This window comes from Triturus cristatus, chromosome 10, assembly GCF_964204655.1.
Source record: "Triturus cristatus chromosome 10, aTriCri1.1, whole genome shotgun sequence".
Lineage (NCBI taxonomy): Eukaryota > Metazoa > Chordata > Amphibia > Caudata > Salamandridae > Triturus > Triturus cristatus.
The window spans coordinates 124,017,156-124,041,240 of record NC_140593.1 but is presented as its reverse complement, the minus strand read 5'-3'; the positions used below and the strand labels follow the sequence as shown (position 1 = coordinate 124,041,240).

General features: G+C 43.7%; 1 protein-coding gene across 4 annotated transcripts in view; it reads left to right on the top strand.

Annotated features, from left to right (window-relative positions):
- Positions 1–24,085, top strand: part of TCAIM (T cell activation inhibitor, mitochondrial) — a 448,473-nt gene that overhangs the window by 197,039 nt on the left and 227,349 nt on the right. The window lies entirely within an intron of this gene.

The window sequence follows — 24,085 nt, the reverse complement described above, 5'->3', positions numbered from 1 at the left end:
GCCCCACCTCTCCCTCCCACCCTCTGTTGTCGTCAGCTTGCTCTGCCCCTCCGTCCCACTCTCTGTTGTCGTCAGCTTGCCCGCCCCTCCCTCCCACCCTCTGTTGTCTTTAGCTTGCCCCAGCCCCTCCTGCCCTCCTTTGTCGTCAGCCTGCCCCAGCCCCTCTCTCCCACCCTATGTTGTCAGCTTGCCCCAACCCCTTCCTCCCACCCTACACTGTCAGCTTGCCCCTCCCTCCCACCTTCTGTTGTCGTCTGTTTGCTCCCCATCCCTCTCACTCTCCGTTGTCGCATTCTTGATCCAGCCCCTCCCTCCCACCCTCTGATGTTGTTGGCTCTCCCCAGACCCTATCTCCCACCCTCTGTTGTCTTCAGCTTGCCCCAGCCCTTCCCTCTCACCATCCATTGTCGTCAGCTTGCCTGAGGCCCTCCCTCCCACCTTCCTTTGTCGTTAGCTTGCCTGAGTAACCCTCCCTCCCACCTTCCTTTGTCGTCTGCTTGCCCGAGCACCTCTCTCGCACCCTGCCTGAGCCTCTGAGCCACTCCCACCCACCCTGCCTGAGCCATTCTGACCCTCCCTGAGCTCTTCCCTCCCACCTACCCTGCCCGAACCCTGATGCCCTATCCCTTCCCTCCCACCTGCCCTGCCTGAGCCCTTTCCTCCCACCTGCCCGAGCCCTTGTACTCGAGCCCTTATGCTCGAGCCCTTTTCTCCCACCTACCCTGCCCGAGTGCTTTGCCAGAGTCCTTCCCTCCCACCCACACTGCCAGAGTCCTTCCCTCCCACCCACCCTGCCCGAGACCTTGAGCCTGAGTCTTTTTGCTCGATCCCTTATGCCCGAGCCCTTCCCTATAGAGACTTTCCCTACAATCCACCCTGCCTACAATCTACCTTATGCCGGAGACCTTCGGCCCGAGACCATGCCTCCCTCCCACCCACCCTGAGACCATCCCTCCCAACCACTCTGCCTGAGACCTTAGCCTGAGACCTTCCTTCCCGCCAACCCTGCCCGAGACCTTCTTTCCCTCCCACTCACCCTGCCCGAGGCCTTCCCTCCTGTAGTGTAGTTCCTATTTCCCTAATAGACTCTGCACAGTGGAATAATATACCCTATAGATTTGGCATAGGACTGAGGTCAGTATTCCCCTATCGAGTATATTAAACTTAATTAATTTGTACCAGCTAACTCAGAGGCCACTAGAAACTCCTTGTAAACAAGAAGGGATTAGTTTCTGGCAACCGCATAAACATGACAACTTTGTTTCCCTTTAGAATTGAAACACTCTCGGAGTCGTGGAAACAACAGATAACAGTTTCACTCAGCTAATCGTGTATGCTTAGTTTCTTCAGAGTTACACAGAAAGAATAGACGGGTGTTTCAATAAAAGGATTTATTGAACAGTCTTGTTTCTCGTGTAAGAGATATGAGCTGTCACAATCACAAGACAGTATGCGAGATAGATTATGTACAGCGTAAGCAGTAGAAAGAAATAATACTGCGCTAGCATTATCTTTTAGCTATGACACATATATTCATATACATAAATAACATAAGCTAAAAATGCGAGTACTCATTAGATGCTTTTCTAACTAGTTCTACCCCAGTGTACCTAACCTAAGTGTAATACAAGGTAAGAAGTAGGCGATGTATTCTATAGTATGGTATGCTAAGTTTTAGTATGCCAAGTCTGGTATGCCAAGAGTCCCTCTAGGTTCTAGTCAGCTGTGAATGAGAGAGGTTTGAATCTCTTTCCGGGTCTCAAACTCTAACACCCCGCGAAGGAAGTCAGGACACTGGAAGCTGGATTCTCTGTGAGCAGGGATGACAGCGTCTCTTGTCAGTGCGTCAGGCCGGGACACGGGCTCCTCTAAAGTCGAAGTCTCCTCCTACTTGTTTGGGCTAGGGAAGGTATATTTATAACCGGTAAGTGCTTTGGAATGTTAGCATTGACGTAAAGTCGGGCAGAGGAAGACGTCAGGAATGAACCCTTAGGGAATAGCGGTTCATGCTTAATAAATGAGTTCTTGGAGAAATCAATAATCCTGTTCTAGGGGAACTCCCAAGAGCTTAAGGGTCTGGTTTCTAAGAACTCGTTGTGACGGGATGTAGGTGACCATGCCTGTATTTGGATAGCATGGCTAATGCCTAAATAAGGACTGGGATCTTATGTCTATATAAGGGCAATGCTAATTGTGCCTATATAAGGACATGTTTCATGAAAACCTATATACGGACATCTAAAGCGGAATACAATACCCACTCCACTTTCGAATTAACGATAATACTAAATGGAAACATAAAAATGCTAAACATTAAACTGAGTACCACATGTTGCTAAAAACATTTGTAAAAGCATACTAAAGACGTTTTAAAAAAAACCTGTAGCTGTAATGAAAAAGTACTGTACGTTTTAAAGCAGTTTTTCATTCTAAGCATATATCAGAAATAAATGCAATAGGAATGAATAGAAATATATACATATGACAAAATGGTTGACAATTATTCAAAAACCAAAGCCATTTCAAAACATGGTACTAAAGGAAATAGTGGTAAATAAGGTGACAATGTGTCCCTTGAAGCATTCAAAGAAGTCTGTGCTATATAAATAGTTCTACTGTAAGCAGATTGAATTGCCATGTATTTTCAAATTTAGAAAAAAGTCAATTTTAGGAAGAGTTCCAAGTTCTGATCTGAAAATATGGAGGCCAAATTCATTGCTTCCCTGGTACACTGTGAGCCAAATCAAAGTCAGTGTATGGATCTGGAGAGAACATGAAATCATCAACTCTTGTAGACAAAAGATTGTCTACCGATGTCGGTGACAGTTGGAACACATCGTTTAGAAGGTTAACTGCACAGATATGTGAAGAATCGCCTTCAGCATGGGATGCCGCAGCAATGTTCTCGTCTGTTGTTACCTGTGTGCCTGTTGATCCATCTCGTACCTCAGCAGCAGCAGGAAGCGTCTGTGAGATCTCAAGGAATGCCGTCATCAGGGTTGGTAGCCTCTGGGGACAACACAGAACATGGGCTGTTATCAGGTCCAGCAGAGTATCGATATCCGTTGGCATGACTGATGGGAGTGTTAGACATATGTCTAGCACCCATTCTTCACCGCAAAGCAGGCAGCGTAGAACAGGTAAGATGCAATTTGCAGAGTGACGCCGGTGGATAGGCTTGCCATAGCGTAGCAGTAGGAATAGAAACAGGATTCCTGCAATGAGCGCTAGAACTAATGGCAGACCACCAAACACCGAATGCACGAAGTTTGGAATGATTCCGAGGACTGCCTGAAAAGGTGTTAACAGTCCTGACCATATGGTCTTAAATGTATGTACAATCCCGCTCGTATCAGACATGTTTAAGATACGTCCCGTCATTTCTATGAAATGTATAGGGCAGTTTGTACGTATTAGAGCCTATATCTCAGCCAAAGTCCTTGCAATTTATAGATCAAAGGTTTCTTTGGCCGAGGTCAAAGGCACGGTCTGTAGCAAAAGCATGGCTTTCATTCTGCTTAAAGTAACAAAACGTATAAAAGAAACATTCAATGAAGGCCATAGAGGCGACTCCCTGACTGTGTCTGTTTGGGGGAACAATACTTGCATACAACAAGTAACCCTGGAGCTAACCGTTACCAGATATGGGATGCCTGGCAACACGCCACAGCAACTCGGATCATTCAACATGAGGTAACTCCCGTTAGAAAGTTGGCCAAACGTTGGTTTAATCACAGCAGCTGGTGTACCTTGCAGGTGGCAGGACAAGTTTGCCACAGAACCATTACAAGCCCCGTGTAAAGAAATGTCCTGACATATGAGGGATCCGCTCAGTGCATTTTCACAGTGTGTACCGCTTATAAAGACTTCACGACCCCTACTCCAACATCTGTATTTGTAAGGTAAATCCTAGGATGTCTTAATGTATTCTTTACCCAACCTTTCATATTTGCCTGCTTGCATTTGTTTGAGGCAATACTGAAAATGAAAAGTAGTGACAGGCAGAGTTATTTTGCCATGGATAAGCCATTCTGTAGCTGGTTTTTCTGCTACCGAAAATTGAAAATTTTCCAGTTTTTCAATGCTCAGCACTGTATACTTTGCTCCCCTTTGTGCCAGTTTGATCTGTTTATCTGTGAGATTGTGTTCTGAAAACAGAGACGACGTGTTGATAAAACGCCAAGGCACATAGCCTGCACGTAAGGATTGCAGCGTCCAGCCTAATAACATAATAGAACCTAACTGAGATTGGCCTTGTTGTAACATGGCTAAATCTTGTTCTAGTATGTCAATAGCAGAGGATACAATGTTGTCCAGGGAATATATTCTCGATGACAAAGTTGTTAATCCATTGTCGACCACAGAGAGAGATTTCTCTAAGTTAATATGATCAAGCTCACGTATTCTTTCTGCGGCCTCTGCCTGTGAAACCTTCCATATTTCATTATAAGCAGCATAAATGCCGGCATATATGAAACGATTTTGACGCGGTTTTCTTGGTCCTAGCAAGAAATCCCTAAGGTCTGCGTCTTCTTTAAGTAAAGATAAGTGTTGCTTCACAACCTCGAGTGTAGATTTTTGTAACCAGTTGAGGCACAATTTTCCTACACTGTATGTTGTTACTACCCCCGGATGCTGTCGTTGAACATAACATGGGTCTGCCCTATGGATAGTAAAGCCCTGTATTCTATTCAGGAATCTTTCTTGACAGATGTTTGTGTCTGTGGGCCAGAGCAACCATTTTTTGCAATCGGGATCTGATCTGTTGTTTTGTAGTATTGTGTCTACTGTGACCGCTCCCTGTGTAATGCTATTACTTGCAGGTGTTGGTACAGAAGGTGTGTTCATTTTGGCTAATCCAAGGCAAGACATTTGTTGCACAGTGTCATTCAAAAACATTTGCTGAGGGATGATACAGGCTCTAAACAAAGCTTCTATCCCCTGCACTTGCCAATCTTTAGAACCCCAGACAGATTTTGTGTTGATTGTGTCTTTCCAAAAGTCAAATCCTTGTCTTGACAGTTGGGCAATAAAGGCTGCAGAATAAATCTGTTTTGTAGTAGTTAACGTATTTTTCTGTCCTGTTGTGTTCACATTTCTATAGAAAAATGTTTCTGGATCAGACGTATTGTATCCTGAAAAATATGGAAACTTATTTGCAAATATTTTTTAACTACCCTTTGGTGGTGTAGGACAATGTTCCCATTGGTTAAACATAATTTCTAGGTGTTGCAGATCTATGCAAGAAATGATGACCATAGTGGGTGTAATAATAAAGCTGTTCGTAGTCTGATGAACCCTCTAAGTTTTCATTATTAGAGAACACAGCAGACCTTTCTAGATCAGACATCATGTTATTAACAGTCTCAAAATCCCAATCATTAGAATAGGTACTGGAGGTAATAAAGTCAATTAATGACATTTTAAATAAAATGTGAAATCTTCAAAAGTTAATTCGGGCCGAATATGTCAAAATCGTTTTTGTCCCAAACTATATCATCCTGTATAGGAACGGCGGTGATGATCACTGCCGACAAATCTCTTGCTTCACGATGGGAAGATTGGTGTGGTTTTAAAAGTAAGTTCACATTTTTACTTTCAGTGTTCAAACGAATGTATCTGCCATTCATAAGCACGCTAAGAGTCATTACCAAAGCTAGCCAAAGCAGAAAGAAAAATATTCCAGAAATAATCCATAGTTCAATCCATGGTGAAACCAGATAAGTATCTTTCAGAAAACGAAAAAATTATTGTACTTGTTGTTTGAAAGTTTTTAGGGCTGGCGTCGTTTCAGGCTCACTTGGATCCTCAGAAAACATATCAAAGTTAATGAAGTAGCCAGAAGCAGTAGCCAGAGGCAGTTCGGTCAATTGTTGGAATTGCATCAAGATTTGTCGAAATCACTGGAATCAGTTGATCACATGTTACGTTTCTGTAGACAGGTGTATCGGGACGAACTGTTACTTGAGTTACAAGAGGGATGAGTTCCATAGCATTGTTACTTAGTCCTTCATCTCTTACTGGTGAATTCTCGATGGTTATGAGTCTTTCAGTCTGAACTCTTGGATAGTAGCGAGAGGAGGGCGTCTGCTACTAGGTCGGAGTCCATGAGGCCTACTATTTAGTATCGGCCACATAGTGTGGTTTGATGAGGTCGATTGACACAAATCTTTTCTCCTTTTTTCCAGCAAGGGGCGGCAGAAGTACTGTTCTTGTTCCGTGGACGGCTAGGACAGGTACTGGTTGTCTGTAAGAAGGTCCAAATTCCTTCTTGTCCGCACTCCTCTCTCTGACTAGATCCCCAACTTTTGGGATCCAGACAGGCCTTGCTGGGACTGCCGGTTTTTCCCCAGTGGTGGTTGGCTTCAGGAACACGTTGCTTTGTTGCGATCAAGCAGGCACATGCATCAATATAAAAACCGGTCGCAAACGGGCAGATTCTCAGAATCTGCCCCTTTGCGACCGGTATTTTTGCATTTGGGATGCATCATCCCAAATGCAAAAATCGCAGTTTAAGGAATCTCTAAATTGCGATTCCTTAAATTGCGATTGCATTTAAGGAATCCCAAATTGATATTCCTTAAATGCAATGCATGAAAGTGAAAAAATTAGGGATTTCGCTAATAGGGGTAGCAAATTACCATGAAGTTGAACTTCATGGTAATTTGAAAAAACTTTGAAAAATGCACTTTTGTGCATTTTTCAAAGTTTCATGTTGCGCACACACATTCCCTTAGAGCATGTGTGTGTGCAACATATGTGCACAGATTAATTTCAGGGGTGCAATAGGGTGTCATTTTGACACCCTTGCACCTTTGAAATTGCATGAGCAATTTGCGAGTACCTACCGGTACTCGCAAATTGCTCATGCAATCTCCAATTCATTCCTATGGGCCTGGAGGCCCATAGGAATGAATGGGACGGCATTCCTTAATTGCGACTCGCAATTTGCGAGTCGCAATTAAGGAATTTGTAGGAATCGCTATTTTTATAGCGATTCCTACATGCATAGGCTTTTGCAATTCCTTAATTGCGATTCCTTAAAAATCGCAATTAAGGAATTGCAAAAGTCTTTGTTGATGCATGTGCCAGTTAGTTCATTTAGATCCTGTAAAACAGCCAAACGATCTTTGATATCAAAAGGTTTATTTTCCACCACTGTGCCTTTCCATTCGAGATCAGGAACCCACATTCTTGTCCCAAATAGGACCTCATGTGGAGTGACCCCCCCCCGAGAACTTCTTGGCAAATTATTTAATGAGCGTTGGACCCCATAAAGATGTTTGACCCACCCAACACCCAAACCTAATACTCTAGCTGTTATAGAGTGTTTTATGTCCCGGTTTTTCCTTTCCGCAACAGAATTTCCCTCAGGATGAAACTGAGAGGAGTACCGCAATGCTACGCCCAAACTGGCCATGGCTTCTTTGTAAGCCCGAGAGCTAAACGCAGGGCCCTGGTCAGAATGTAGTGTGCCAATTGCGTATGTGCCGATAAAGACTCGCAAATCTTTTATAACAGTTAGAGCGTTAGCCGAGCGCTGAGGCCACATCCATAGGAACCTTCAGTTACTGTTTGTGGGATCGCATTTGTTATAAAGGACGCTTGCGCGTAGATAGTCTAATGCTGTCTAACAATGGTGTCTGTACTGGTCAGTCTACTTCGAAGTCTGGTGCCTGATGGCGTTCTGCACTATGCTGTCTATTGCAGTCTCTGCAGTCATCAATGAAGATGTGAATTAGTGTATTCATTCCAGGCCACCAGTACATCTCTTTTAATGTTCATATAGTTTTAAGAGATCCCCTGATGTGACAGACCCTCCCCAAGATGTGCTTCATAAATCAAAGCTGCTCTACGTTCCATGTTTGGAATTGCCCTATCTCCCACTCCAGGGATTCGAGCAAAAGGAACGTTGTTCGCATCAATTACATATGAGTACTTGAGTGGAAATTTCTTTGGTAACGCTGCACCACGCAGACTAGCCATTCTACAACGCTAGACATAGGCACGAACAAACCATGGGAACAAAGATCTTTTACCAACTGCAACAGTGATAATCTAATCTATATGATTGAATGCCCCTGTAAACTCCGGTATATAGGGATGACCACTCGGAAAGTCAGACAGCGTATGCTAGAACACAAAAGCACCTTTCGCTGTAACAAGACTAATACGAGACTGACACGTCACTTCCATGAAGTGAAGCACCAAGCCTACGATTTTTGGTGGACAGTCCTAGAGAAACCCTTTATTCCATCACATGTAAGTGACACATCCCGTTTCTTGTTTTTAAAGGAACAACGCTGGGTGTTCAAAATTGGTACTTTTCAAACAGGATTGAACGACGATATTCCGTGGAGCTCATTATAACTCTCCACGGATTAAGGTTCATCCAGAGGTAGTGATTAAAGATTGAGACTATCTACCTTTAAAAGTACATGATACATTCACAGTTCTTCTACACCCATGGGTTAAATCTGATCACAGTCGTCTGTGGAATCCCATAGAATGGCGATTACTATTTACCTCATCTAAATGTGCACCATCTATCATATGACAGTATGTTTGTGCCACACTGATTGATAAAGCTTTATCAAATATACGGAACTACACCTTCCTTACACGTTGACGTCATTCAGTAGTCATTTTTTAGTCCCGCGTGAGCTTGGTTTTTCCATGACCCCTTTGGAACTACACCTTCCTGACACGCTGACATCATCCTGTAGTCATTTTTTAAGTCCCGCGTCACTTCGGGCTTTCCATGGCCCAATCAGAGACCATAACGAAACAAACACAGCAACCCATTGGCCCCGCGTTGACGAATCAGGTCGTCGCTTAACCAAAGGGTATGCTTTTTAACACTTCTCACCTGCGATGCCGGTTACCTCCCAAACGGCTCAGATTCCACATCGAGGTACCGACGGAGAGGTAAGCGGTCTATAGCTCAATAATTTGAAACTCTTAAACTTTGTAACAGATGCGGTGTAATTGAACACTGCGTGTTCCACCGGTGTCTTAGCATTTGCGCGTCTGCAGAGTTTACCATTTTAGGTGTTGTTTTGTTTCCTTGAGTGAAGTCACTTCAGCGTTCAAAGCTGAGCATACAATAGACATTCAGACGAATGTCTCAAATTATAGATTTGAACCATCGTATCTCATGGTTCATTGTACTTATTTTTCCCCACATCTTATTCAATTTTGTAGGGCGGGGCCTCCTTCTAACCTGAGTCATTACCGGGTGAGGCGAGGCTCACTTCTCGTGCTGATCAGGTAAGCACTTGAGACTAAGGCACAGCTTTTCAAGCGAATATTTGTCCGATGGTTTCACTCACCTTGTTGCTTTGTGATTCTCTTTTCGTATTTCCACAGATGTTCATACACACACTGACAATACGAAGAAGTTATACACCATAATAAGGTTGTATTTTTTAACATTGTCTCACAATTTATAATTTTCTCACTCACTTTTGCTGCAGTAGCGATAATCAAATGAAGGTCCTGACGAAAGCCATTTGACCCTCCAGGCAAGCAGGCTGAAACATGTCGACCCTATTGTCAAACAGCCTATTTGTTGGAAGCTGTTTCTGCACCATTTTTAGATAAGGATCGGCAGGAATATCTCTTAATAAACTTCCTTTTTTCCTCCTTATCCTTTTTTAACATTTCACCTTACTGCACTGCACCACTTATATATCATTTTTGGTATATATCTCAAATCTTGCCCTCACTAGCGGCTTGGCTGTCCTTCTCTCCTTCATCTTCCATGGGCCTCAAAAATGTGCTCTGGTTATAAACCAACCACGAATAAACTCCAAGATGGAGTGAATCACAGTGGTGGGAAGGAGGGGATATCCAGATGATGATATCCACCAATCACTGGTTTTTGATGGAAATCCTAATGAATCCTACAGCACTCTGAGGTTCCTCTTTCAAACTCTTCGCTTATTCTAACCTTCTTAGCGACTGTGCCCTTGCTTTCAGACTGACAGATTCCTTGTTGTATTGGAACGCTGCACCACTGCCTTTGCTTGAAACATTGACAGCCAACAATATCTCACTGTCTAGTCTCGTTTTTGAACGAGTGATCGCAGCTACGGAAGCCGTCCAACAGCCCCCTTTGCAGCTTCATCAGCCAATGAATTCCCTGCAACGTGAACGCCATCACATTGATGACTCAGCGTGTGTATCACGTTAGCTTTTGGTAGTTCGTTTCTCAACTGAACTACTTGTTCCCAGAGCGTTTTATGCTTTATTGTGCCACCTTTTGCATCTTTGAATCCGTTTTTAAGCCAATTCTGTAAATATTCATTACATGACTGGACATAGTAAAAGGAATCGCACACTATAAGTGTGGGGAATTCGCGATCTGTATTCTCAAGTGCCAGTTTGAATGCTTGTAGTTCAGCTCGCTGAGCTGTACAATCTCCTAGAGATTGAGTTTTAGTGAGCATTGGTCGGAAATTACCATCGCGCATGCGACCTTTAACGATTGCGCACTCTGCACTGTAAGCTTGCTTACTCCCTGTAGCAGGTTGTGCTGATCCGTCAGTATAAATTATACATTCGTACTGATCGAGAGGCAGAATTTCAGTGGGCAGAGGACATTCATGTTCATATTGCAGGAACGCTTTTGTTTTTAAATCGGGATCAAAAATATATTCAACATCTTTGCATCAAGAGAATTAACCCATTGTATCCATCTAGGATGTAAAGCTTTTGCATTTGGAATGCTCGCATTTGTAACCGCCTCTAAGGCTGGCACTGGAGTCATGACAATAATATGTGTCCCCTGGGCAAGAGCTCTTTCTTTTGCTACAGCAGTTTGAACTGCTGTCAGTATCTTTTCTGTTGAAGTAAAGCGCATTTCTGCTTGTGTATACAAATGTGATTTGTATGCTATTGGTACTTTTTCACCCTCACTAAATGTTAAATAGGTGAATCCGCATTGACCCGAAATTATTCGGATCTCTAAATTGCGTTTATTTACGCTTGTTTGTAAGTGATTTGTTGCTAGCATGTTAGCTTGGAGTGAACTCAGGATGTCTGTGTGTTCCTGTGTCCAATGTTTTGTTGAAAAATCAGGTTTGATTAATTCGTAGAGAGGTTTAACCCTTTCTGCGTAATTTAGAATGTAAGTTCTTCCAAAATTTAAGAAACCCAAGATGGATTGTAAGTTTTTCAGCGTTTTTGGAGGTTGGAGCAGCGCACACTTTTCCAAAAAGTTAGCTGCCAGGCTTTTGCCTTCACTTGAAAGCTCATATCCTAGGAAAAGGACATTGAGATGAGCAATTCTCGATTTTTTTTTTAAAGATGAATTTATAGCCCTCAGAGGTGAAGCCGAGTATAATGGTATTCACCCTGTTCAACTTCCCATCTAGGTAATCGTCTGTCAGATAGATGTCCTCGACGTATGACAATGCCTCGTTATCATAAATTTGTAGTAACTCTGTTACCCTTGCTGAGAATAACCCTCTGCTGTTTTTGAACCCTTGTGGAAGTCTACAAAATTGACGCTGGGTCCCCATTATTGAGAAACCTGTTAAGTACCTGCTTTCAGGTGCTATGTTTTGACAAAAGAAACCATTTGAAATGTCCAATGTGGTTTTATATTTTTTACGCACAATGTTATTCATTAATGCTGTACTATGTTCATTTTGCACTTCAAATGTTTTGGAAAAATTGTTCAAGTGTCTGTAATCCAAAACTAGACGATATGTATTGTCTGGTTTGGATACAGGAAACAAAGGATTGTTTATTGAGGAGGTGCGCGTTTCAATCACCCCTTGGTATTCAAGTTGATCTAAGATCTCCCTGACCTGTTTTTTATCTTCTTGCTTTATTGGTTACTGCCTTTGTGCAGTAGGTTGATTTTTAGCTGTATTTTGTGGTCAGGTGAGTCCTCATCCCATCCTACATGATTTTTGTATAATGCTGGGGCCTGGGCTACTGCTCATTTCCTGGCATAAGTATATTTTAGGTGAATTGGAATATGGTTGGAGAAGGCTGGCATAATGATGTCCTCGCCATGTGGGCACTTCCTGACAAATGTTGGTGGCCAGTCCTGTTCTGCTAGAAGTATATCATAACCCCTTGAAAGTTTCTCCCAAAAGAGTGCTTTCACTTTTCTTGCTATGTCTCCCGCCATCTGGAATGTTATTTCATATAACTTTTGTGGAGTACTAACCCTTGTGTCTACAGTCTCTACTGTGATGTACTCATTCAAGTCCACTATCTCCAGAAGTTCCTTCAGGTTCTGGCGAGCAATTGTTACTTCTGCTGCACTGTCCAGCATTGTCTGAGCCTATTCTCCATTCTTAAGCTGTGTTCTCAGTATTCTCGGCATGTCTGATCTTCAGACCTGCTACCTTCTTTTTGGTGAATTGAGGTTTTGATTTATTTTTCTGAACGTGTTGATCGTCTTTTGACTTCACGCGTTCTTCTTTGTGATCTGACTGACCTCTTCTTTCTGATGTCTGTGACGATATCTGAAAGGTACGAGAGGATTGTGTATCAGTATCTTGATACCTGTCAGGTTTTCTTAAAGTATCCCTATTCTTGAGGTTATACCTCCTTTCAGAGGGCTCCTTTTGAGGAGACCTACCTCGGGATTGAGAGCGTCTCTCTTTTGGTTTTTATTAATTAGTTTCCCACTTCTTTTTAGAAGATGTAGGATTTTGAATATTAGAGTCCTTCTCAGGACCTTCAGACAGTTTTGGCTTCAAAAGTTTTCCACCCAAACTGTCTCTGCCTAATTCTGCATAAGATTTTTCTATTCTTCTGGGTAGTTCATGTTGATGTTCTGTTACATCAAATTCCCTTAAGCGATGGCGGATCGCCACTGATGCTACCTCCCCTTTAATATTAGATAATATTATTGTTGAGACCTGGTCGAAGTTTTTCAATAATTTCATACCTAAATTCAGAGCTGGCTCTGCCCCATATTCGTATTGAAATTGTTTCAGGACATCTGGTATTACTGCAATTGACGGAACACCATGTGTTTTAGTATAGATGGCAGCAAAGACTGTGCCCCAAGTGGTGCAGTCTTCCAGTTGTGGTGTGATCCCCATTGGCAAACAGATTGTTAGGATTCTGTGTTTCTCTTAAGGGCTAGTATTTGGAAATACTGCTTCGATTTGAGTAATTTTTGAGCTATCCAGAATAGAATTTGTTCACGTGTTGTGGGCATTTTACCCATGACTGCGTGTAAAGTCTGTGGAGTAATTTTTAGTGTATACCCTGGTTGAGGGGTTTGATTTGGAATGGTCATTGGTGGTTGGACTGTGAAAGTCCGCATAACATATTGGACTAATTGTCTGTACATTTTTATTAACTCTTGTAATTGAGTGAGTTATTCTTCGTCTGACATCTCTTCGATGTCAAGATGAAGTGTGTAGCTGGCTAGAATCGGCCATGTTGCTCCTGGTCTACCTAGTGGACCGAGCCTGGTAATGTTTTTGTGATGTTTTAGGGCACCTTTAAACCAGAGATTATGCTCCTGGTATGTGAGTGGAATTTCTATATCCTCGAAAGGAATATATTCCTCAGGTGGTTCATCTTCTTTAATGAAGTGAAATACTTTTGTTATTGGATTTGATTCTGGGAATACAATCCCTGAATAGAATACCTCTGTCTGAAAGGATTCGTGTGCCTCTATCACGAAAACTGCTCTACCACCTCTTGGTGTTAGGCTGTGTTTTATACGTTTTAGAGTGATGACTCACCTTTAGTTTGGAGGGATGTTTATAACACCAATGACAAAGGATGTTCCTATAGTTCCCCAAAAACTAGAGTGATATCAACGCGAAGGCTGGGGTGAATAAAATGCACCATATAGACCTTATGGAGAATCCATATGTCGGATTTAAATGCCCTCACACACCCTTGCAGGTGTCATGCTTCATCATTTGGGCTGCTCCTCGTCGGGCCGGCGGTGCAATGCCCGACGGGCTCCCTAAAAAGGGGCACTTTAGCGGAGATCTTCAATCCGACTGCCGTATAGATGAAGTGCGGGTGTGGGGCCTAGTCAATGTAGATATAAAGCAGTGAGATTAAAACAAGGTGAGGAGTGCCTGGTGAAAGTAAGTTTTTATTCTGATGGTCTCCTACCTAGATTTAAAAACGTGTATACATGGCACTTATACGAGTGTAATGTCTCCTATTGAAGTGGCATGTAATTTACAATAGTCAGTCAACATGTTTCTCGCTTAGAGTAGTTATACTCGCGATTCTTCAGGACCTATATAGAAAAAACTATCTACATTCAACAGCCTATTTAGGTTAGGGTTATTTGTCAATCTACGTCTTTACGTCCAGACTCAATACCTGTTGGTCTCAGGAGCTACCTGAAAAGAAAAAGAGGTATGGTCAAACAAATATGCAGGTGCTCTTGATCAAAACAATTGGTAAAGCCTTCAATGTGACACACACTCTATAACTTAAATGGTGCGGTGTCGCAACAAACGTCAAAAATGTTAAAAAGCCGAAGTGGTGGATCCCACGGTGAGCTAAAGTGACTACTCACCGGTGTTGAACATCTATAAAAAGCAGTACACATCCGTGCATGAGTGACTCACCCTAATCATTCACTATCCTGGTATCAACAGTACTCGGTGGGCTGCACAAGAGTATGACTTCCTCAAATTTATAGGACTGTATACAACGAAATATACATCAATCATACACTATGATATGGTTAGCTTGAAACAAAAAGAATAAGCAACAGAAAAGCGGTCTTTAGACTAGAAAGTCTGGTATGATAAAAACATACATTGAGCGATCAAGAAATGTGCACGATGTCAATGCCACATAGTATGTATTTATCCTTAACCTTTCCCTGAATACGCCTGTTGTTTAATACACAGCAAAAGAATGTATATTGGAATCAGGATTAAGGGAATATTAACAGTGTAAGGTATTACATAGGATGAGTATATTAAAGTAAGGGAATACCTCCCTGCAGTCTACCAAGTTATTGTCACCTCCGATGTGTAACACATAAAGTTAATATCACGGTCGTTTCAAAGGAGACCTACGTTAGAATATGATCCTCTAGCGTTGACAAAAGGATTGAAAGGATTGGAATATGGTAGGCTTAGTCCTAGGCAATACTCCATGTAAAACGTCTTTGCTTATGTCAATGATCATAACCTTGCGCTCACGTCAGGGCAAGCACATATTGTCTCGTCCTCAATAGCCGAGAGAGTAAGTCTGGGAGAGGCGGGAACCCAATATGCAAACCTCAATGTTAGTGGTAAATAATTGTAGCCTGGCGCATTCGTAAGGGTGAGCACGTAATCCCTTCTACTAACCATACGAGAAGGTAAATCTGACTAATGCGGGAATGCATAAAACAAATATCAATATTGATTGTGCTATTTTCTTAATAAAGGTGTTAACCTCGCGTATATCGGGGCTAGGTACTCATCATGGCGGACAAATATTGTAAAGGGATCTGAAATTGTTAAAAATAGTTTGTGTACTTACACGTCTTCTCCGGGAGTACCGTATTTCGACCTACCCTCTCCACCGAGTCCGGAAGGTGGCGTGGTGGAGAGAGAGGTAGGACTTATGTGTGAGGGCTTGTCATGTGACGCGTAGATCGGTCACGTGATACATTGCGAGGCCAGAAAGAGGTTTATTTTGGCCGCCATGTTGGAATGGGGTTCAAGATCACTATTAACAGGTCAAAGTATGGGAAAATGGTATCAGATGTGCGCTTTGTTGAGTTCTTTGCATAATAAGAATGTATAAACCTTATCAACTAAGGTATATGGCGAAGAACTTTAAATTGGAGGCACTGTTGAAAACAGATGGCAAGTTAATGTCAATATTAGGTACAGATTGTGAGTGTCTGAAATCAAAATTAAAACAGGCACCCTACCTTCGATTGAGTAAGGGTTGGGTTTAGCCCAATGGTAAAAATATATTGGACTCATTTAATAAGTCAGGAATGTGCTGGTGTGATGGTAAAAATTGTGTCAAGTAGGTTTTGAAGCATGTTAGAAAAGTAGCTCTAAACCAGTAAGATCAGTGTAAGCTCTACTATGTGTAGTATCAGGTAGTGTTCATGTCATGTTTAGACCTTGATTGTACCCCAGGGGATATGATCGTTAATCCCATTGGTGCTGGTTGATAAGCGATGTATCCATCGCTGTTCCTTCGCATAAAGGCTCTGTTTGGTTATATTTGGAAAGGCTTCCAAGATTAGCCACCTCACTGAATCAGGTGAATGTTTGTTTTCAAGGAAGTGAGTGCTTATTTTGGTGTTGTTCTTCAAACAGCGAAAATTGCTGCGGTGTTCCGTGATGCGTAGTTTGATAGGGCGGGTTGTCATCCCTATATAGTTGAGGTTACAAGGGCACATGAGAAGATAGATGCAATTTGCGGTATTGCAATTGGTATGTGTTCTCATTTCCCAAGTGAAGGAGGTGTTGAGGGTTATCGTCTTGTGTGTCGTTGTGAAAGCACATACACTGCATCCGCCACATGGATAGTGTCCTGTGACCCTTGGAAGGTGAGACATTGTTTTTGTGAATTTTTAGTTGTTTTCGGTTTGGGTCTGGTTCTGATGAGCATATCCTTGATGTTTCTCGAGCGTCTAAAAGCAAATCTGGGTGGAGCAATATTCATAGAGCCTGTGTTGAGTATACTCCAATGTTTTTTCAACACCTTGGTCACCTGATTAGATATTGGTGTGAAAGTGGTGACGCACGTCAGTACCACAGATTTATTTTTAGTTTTATGTTCCAGTAGGGCCTCTCTGTGGTTATTCCGTGCCCGTTTTTTTGAAAATGCAATACTCCTGTGCGGGTATGCTCTTTCAGTCAAATTTTGTTCTAGGATTGTTGCCTCACTTTTATAGTCATCCAGCGAGCTGCAGTTAGTCAAGGACCTCACATCTTTCAGAACAGCTTGTTCGTAGGTCAGCACCTCGTTTGTTATCATCCCACTCTGGGGAGTAAAGGAAGAGGGATTATGTAGACCTGAATCTTCGTCAGGAGTATATTCCTTCCCCTCAAAGTAGAATTTGAGGTGGATCTTACGAAAAAACTGGTGCAATTCACAGGTCTGTGAGAACAGATCCACTCGAGGTGTTGGAACAAAACCTAGTCCTTTCTGGAGGACGTCATTTTCTGTCAAGGTTAGTTGTCTTGATGACAGATTGACTACTAGGTTTGTTTTCTGTTGGTCTGGCTCCTGGTTTCCACTCCTGGTTGAACCGGGTCCTCCCATTGTACTCTTTTTTCCTGTTAAATGTTAAATGTTGTAGACTTGTAAAGCGCACAGCTACCCCAGCAACGGGGCGTCCCGGCGCTGTAGACCGCTGGGGAACCCGTCCTGGCTATCCCTGTGAGATGGTCCCTTTCTGGGTATCTCTAAGGTGAAACCAGGCGTCCCCGGCGTCTGTGGGGGGCCGTTGTAGAGATGAGGCAAGCTTAATGCCCAGAGTTGCCGAGTGTGTTCCTGGTTAGAGTAGGTACCGAGGCGAGAATTATCGAGTCCGTTTTGACCCTGGTCCACGACCCTGCCGCGTCGGGAATTGAACCCTGGTCCCTGGCCGATTCTCAGCTTACGGGTCTGCCGCCTCTAACTAGTGAGCCACACCTCTCCACCTGTTGAGTACCTCTTTTGCGCCCTCGCCCTCTGCCCCGGATGTGAGGTCCTTGACTAACAACAAACATTTCAACAACATCTCTAGACAAGAGATGCAGGCGATTGAAACACTCGCCAGTGACACAACCATCACTATTAAACAGGCGGATAAGGGTGGTGCACCTGTCATAATGTCAACCACAGATTATGACACATAATGTCTGAGACAATTGAGTGACAGAAAATATTATAAACCTTTGTCCCAAAACCCTGTTGAACGCCTTAAGAAAACTATCATGGGCTTAGTAGACTCAGCAGAAAGCCAGGGTTGGATAAGCAAGAGAGAGGCCAGTTTTCTCATCAAGAGAGAACCCAAGACCCCATATTTTTATATCTTGTCAAAGATTCACAATGGCACTACACCTACACCTGGCCGCCCGATAGTATCAGGGATAGACTCGATTCTTGAACCCTTATCACAATTCTGTGACCATTTCCTCCAACCTCTAGTAAAACTGATACCATCGTACATCCAAGACACCACGGATGTACTACGTTTAGTGGATCAGTTTCAGAATACCAATGACATCAACTACCTCATCACTCTAGATGTTGTGGCCCTCTACACTAACATCCCACAGAGGGCCACCCTAGAAGTGATCGAAGACATACTGAATTCATCCCTTGAAGGGTCATCTACCCACCATCATTCATTATGGAGTGCGCCACCTTGGCACTGACTGAGAATTTTTTCGAATTCAAGGGCCAACTTTACCATCAGACGCAAGGTACTTCCATGGGGAGTACCTTCGCTCCTAGTGTGGCCCGTCTCTATATGGCAGCTTTTGAGGCAACCCATATCCTCAATGAAACCAACCCCTACCGCAATCACATCCTTCTGTGGAAACGTTTCATTGACGATATACTGATCTTCTGGACAGGACATCAGGACAGCTATGGTGATTTCTTTGGATGGATCAATAATCTCAATCCTTACCTCAATTTCACCATCACAGCTTCCTCTTCACGGATAGCGTTTCTGGACCTGACCATCCAGATCACACAGGGTAATCTTAGTACCACCATGTTCAGAAAACCTACTGACCGTAACAGCCTTCTCCATTATAACAGCCACCACCCCAAATCTCTCAAGGAAAACCTACCGTTCGGCCAGTTCCTGAGAATTAGGAGAAACTGCAGCTCGCTGGATGACTATAAAAGTGAGGCAACAATCCTAGAACAAAATTTGACTGAAAGAGCATACCCGCACAGGAGTATTGCATTTTCAAAAAAACGGGCACGGAATATCCACCGAGAGGCCCTACTGGAACATAAAACTAAAAATAAATCTGTGGTACTGACGTGCGTCACCACTTTCACACCAATATCTAATCAGGTGACCAAGGTGTTGAAAAAACATTGGAGTATACTCAACACAGGCTCTATGAATATTGCTCCACCCAGATTTGCTTTTAGACGCTCGAGAAACATCAAGGATATGCTCATCAGAACCAGACCCAAACCGAAAACAACTAAAAATTCACAACAAACACTGTGGCACCTTCCAAGGGTCACAGGACACTATCCATGTGGCGGATGCAGTGTATGTGCTTTCACAACGACACACAAGACGATAACCCTCAACACCTCCTTCACTTGGGAAATGAGAACACATACCAATTGCAATACCGCAAATTGCATCTATCTTCTCACGTGCCCTTGTAACCTCAACTATATAGGGATGACAACCCGCCCTATCAAACTACGCATCACGGAACACCGCAGCAATTTTCGCTGTTTGAAGAACAACACCAAAATAAGCACTCACTTCCTTGAAAACAAACATTCACCTGATTCAGTGAGTTGGCTAATCTTGGCAGCCTTTCCAAATATAACCAAACAGAGCCTTTATGCAAAGGAACAGCGATGGATACATCGCTTATCAACCAGCACCAATGGGCTTAACGATGATATCCCCTGGGGTACAATCAAGGTCTAAACATGACATGAACACTACCTAATACTACACATAGTAGAGCTTACACTGATCTTACTGGTTTAGAGCTACTTTTCTAACATGCTTCAAAACCTACTTGAGACAATTTTTACCATCACACCAGCACATTCCTGACCTTTTAAATGAGTCCAATATATTTTTACCATTGGGCTAAACCCAACCCTTACTCAATCGAAGGTAGGGTGCCTGTTTTAATTTTAATTTCAGACACTCACAATCTGTACCTAATATTGACATTAACTTACCATCTGTTTTCAACAGTGCCTCCAATTTAAAGTTCTTCACCATATATCTTAGTTGATAAGGTTTATACATTCTTATTATGCAAAGAACTCAACAAAGCGCACATCTGATACCATTTTCCCATACTTTGACCTGTTAATAGTGATCTTGAACCCCATTCCAACATGGCGGCCAAAATAAACCTCTTTCTGGCCTCGCAATGTATCACGTGACTGATCTACGCGTCACATGACAAGCCCTCACACATAAGTCCTATCTCTCACTCCACCACGCCACCTTCCGGACTCGGTGGAGAGGGTAGGTCAAAATACGGTACTCCCGGAGAAGACGTGTAAGTACACAAACTATTTTTAACAATTTCAGATCCCTTTACAATATTTGTCCGCCACGATGAGTACCTAGCCCCGATATACGCGAGGTTAACACCTTTATTAAGAAAATAGCCGCAATCAATATTGATATTTGTTTTATGCATTCCCGCATTTGTCAGGTTTACCTTCTCGTATGGTTAGTAGAAGGGATTACGTGCTCACCCTTACGAATGCGCCAGGCTACAATTATTTACCACTAACATTGAGGTTTGCATATTGGGTTCCCGCCTCTCCCAGACTTGCTCTCTCGGCTATTGAGGACGAGACAATATGTGCTTGCCCTGACGTGAGCGCAAGGTTATGATCATTGACATAAGCAAAGACGTTTTACATGGAGTATTGCCTAGGACTAAGCCTACCATAATCCAATCCTTTTGTCAACGCTAGAGGATCATATTCTAACGTGGGTCTCCTTTGAAACGACCGTGATATTAACTTTATGTGTTACACATCAGAGGTGACAATAACTTGGTAGACTGCAGGGAGGTATTACCTTACTTTAATATACTCATCATATGTAATACCTTACACTGTTAATATTCCCTTAATCCTGATTCCAATATACATTATTTTGCTGTGTATTAAACAACAGGCGTATTCAGGGAAAGGTTAAGGATAAATACATACTATGTGGCATTGACATCGTGCACATTTTTTGATTGCTCAATTAATGTTTTCATCATACCAGACTTTCTAGTCTAAAGACCGCTTTTCTGTTGCTTATTCTTTTTGTTTCAAGCTAACCATATCATAGTGTATGATTGATGTATATTTCGTTGTATACAGTCCTATAAATTTGAGGAAGTCATACTCTTGTGCAGCCCACCGAGTACTGTTGATACCAGGATAGTGACTGATTAGGGTGAGTCACTCATGCACGGATGTGTACTGCTTTTTATAGATGTTCAACAGCGGTGAGTAGTCACTTTAGCTCACCGTGGGATCCACCACTTCGGCTTTTTAAAATTTTTCACGTTTGTTGCGACACCGCACCATTTAAGTTATAGAGTGTGTGTCACATTGAAGGCTTTACCAATTGTTTTGATCAAGAGCACCTGCATATTTGTTTGACCATACCTCTTCTTCTTTTCAGGTAGCTCCTGAGACCAACAGGTATTGAGTCTGGACGTAAAGACGTAGATTGACAAATAACCCTAACCTAAATAGGCTGTTGAATGTAGATAGTTTTTTCTATATAGGTCCTGAAGAATCGCGAGTATAACTACTCTAAGCGAGAAACATGTTGACTGACTATTGTAAATTACATGCCACTTCAATAGGAGACATTACACTCGTATAAGTGCCATGTATACACGTTTTTAAATCTAGGTAGGAGACCATCAGAATAATAACTTACTTTCACCAGGCACTCCTCACCTTGTTTTAATCTCACTGCTTTATATCTACATTAACTAGGCCCAACACCCGCACTTTATCTATAGGGCAGTTGGATTGAAGATCTCCGCTAAAGTGCCCTTTTTTAGGGCATTGCACCACCGGCCCGACGAGGAGCAGCCCAAATGATGAAGCATGACACCTGCAAGGGTGTGTGAGGGCATTTAAATCCGACATATGGATTCTCCATAAGGTCTATACGGTGCATTTTATTCACCCCAGCCTTCGCGTTGATATCACTCTAGTTTTTGAGGAACTATAGGAACATCCTTTGTCATTATTGTACTAGGGGACCCTGTTCCTACTGTACCTCCCATTCCTCTGTGAGTGGAAAACGGCCTCTTCAGTTCCTCTTTTTGTTCTCTATGTTTATAACACCCTCATCGGTTTCATTTAAACCTGTAAGGTTAAAAGCTGTTATGACTGGATCAGCCGCAGCTACAGCGTTCTCGGTGTTAGTATCCCCATTCAGGGACATTGTTTTTGAAAAATATAGAACAAGTTTCAAGGAAACAAAGATAAGGTGCACAATATTTTGGAACATTGTATCTTTCAACGTTGAACAAACCAAACAGCTAATATATAGGATTTTTGTCCTATTCAGCTTTGGCGGATACTTTTTTATTTTTTTATTTTTTTATAACTCTTTATTTAACGTTTTATGTCATACAGTGCATCAGCATTACACACTTATCCGGATACAGGCAATATAGGCAAATGGAAAAGGCAGTAATAACAAATCATAGCACATTTTACATTCCAAGCACTTACAAGTGGCAGCCCAGCACCATCCCCTCCGGGGCCTCCTCCAATTTCCCATCCTGGCCTACAGAGAACCACTCCCCCTCGGCAAGTACCTGTATAGCCGCCCCCATCATACAGAGCGCCTCCGCAGGCACACAGTCGTGCCGCCCCCATCCCCACCAGCAGAGTGCCCACACGGGTCGTAGCGGCAATGTAGCAGCACGTCGTGTGAGAGCAAAATCGCAAGGCAGCCATCAGGGGGACCCCCAGAGCCAGCAGCGTCCACTCCTTACCCCCACGGATTGGGCGACCGTCCCCAGAAGAACCCGCACTACATGCAGTTCCCCTAGCCAGAGCCACCCGCCGGCGAATCCGCCCCCACGGGAGCAGACGGCGATCGCTGGGCGCAGTGCGCCGCTAGGTACTGTGACAGAGGCCCCCAGATGTCGGGGGGACGGGACTTGGGTGGGAGCAACTCTGAATACAACAGAACATTCTCCTGACAAGTAACCATATCCCGCAGCCATTCCTTAAATTTGGGCCGCCTCCCCCGCCCCCATCGGCACGCTATGCGGCGCTTAGCGAGCAGCAGCGCGCAGGTAACAAAACGGAGATCCGGCTTCAGCACATCCCGAGTGTACCCCAGAAGAGCCTGTAAGGGAGAGGGCGGCAGCGGGGATCCCAGCATCTCCCCCAGGGCCTCGTACACCTGATCCCAATATTCATCTATGCTGGGGCAAGTCCAGGCCAGGTGCAAGAAGTCCGCTCCAGGAGAATGACACCTGTCGCAGCGATCGTCGTCGCGTAGATGGAATCTATGCATCTGGGCCGGAGTACAGTAGAGTCGATGGAGGAACTTGTAATGGATGATGCGGAACCTACTACTAGACGAGATCATTTCAGTCTGCAAGCAGCAGAACCCCCACTGGTCGTCCGTGAGTGCAGTGCCGATCTCGGCCTCCCAGCCCGCACGGGACCGCAGCAACAGCCCCCCATCCCGGACATATATCCCCCGATACAGTGAAGAGACCATATGTGAGGGCGAAGGGGAAGCAAGCATGTTATGAAACGGTTCCAGAACTGGAGGTTCATCCGGATATGCCGGCAACAATTTCTGTAGCCCACTACGGAGGCGAATGAAGGCAAAAGTTTCCAGGGGGGTAGGGACAACATCCCCGTAGAGGAGCGGGAGATCGCGAAATCTACCTGCATGAAAGAGGTCACCCCAGTTCGCAAACCCCATCTTCAGTTTTATTCTCCGGACCATTTCTTCTCCTAAGAGTGGAAGAGCCGGGTGATACACCAGGGGCATCAATGGGGAGTAGAGAAAAGACGACCCCAGACGGTCCGCGATCGCGCCCCAAGCATGCGCCGTGGTCTGCACAGGGTTGCGATCCACACGGGACGATGGTACCGCTGCGAGAACTGCCCCCTCAAGCGGCACCGGATCCGCCAACCAATGCTCCACCGCCAACTGCGGCATGAAGGGCGAAGGTCGATACCAATAGTACGCATAGTGCGCCTGAGCGCAGTGATAGTAAAGCGTAAAGTCCGGTATATCGAAGCCGCCCTGCCCATATGGCCGTGTAAGGACAGACCACTTGAGCCGCGGTCTCTTCCCCCCCCCCCCACACCAATCGGATAAGCTCCGATCTTAATTCCCGGAAGAAGTAGCCTCCCGGGTGAAACGGAATGTTGAGGAAGAGGTAGAGCAGCTTGG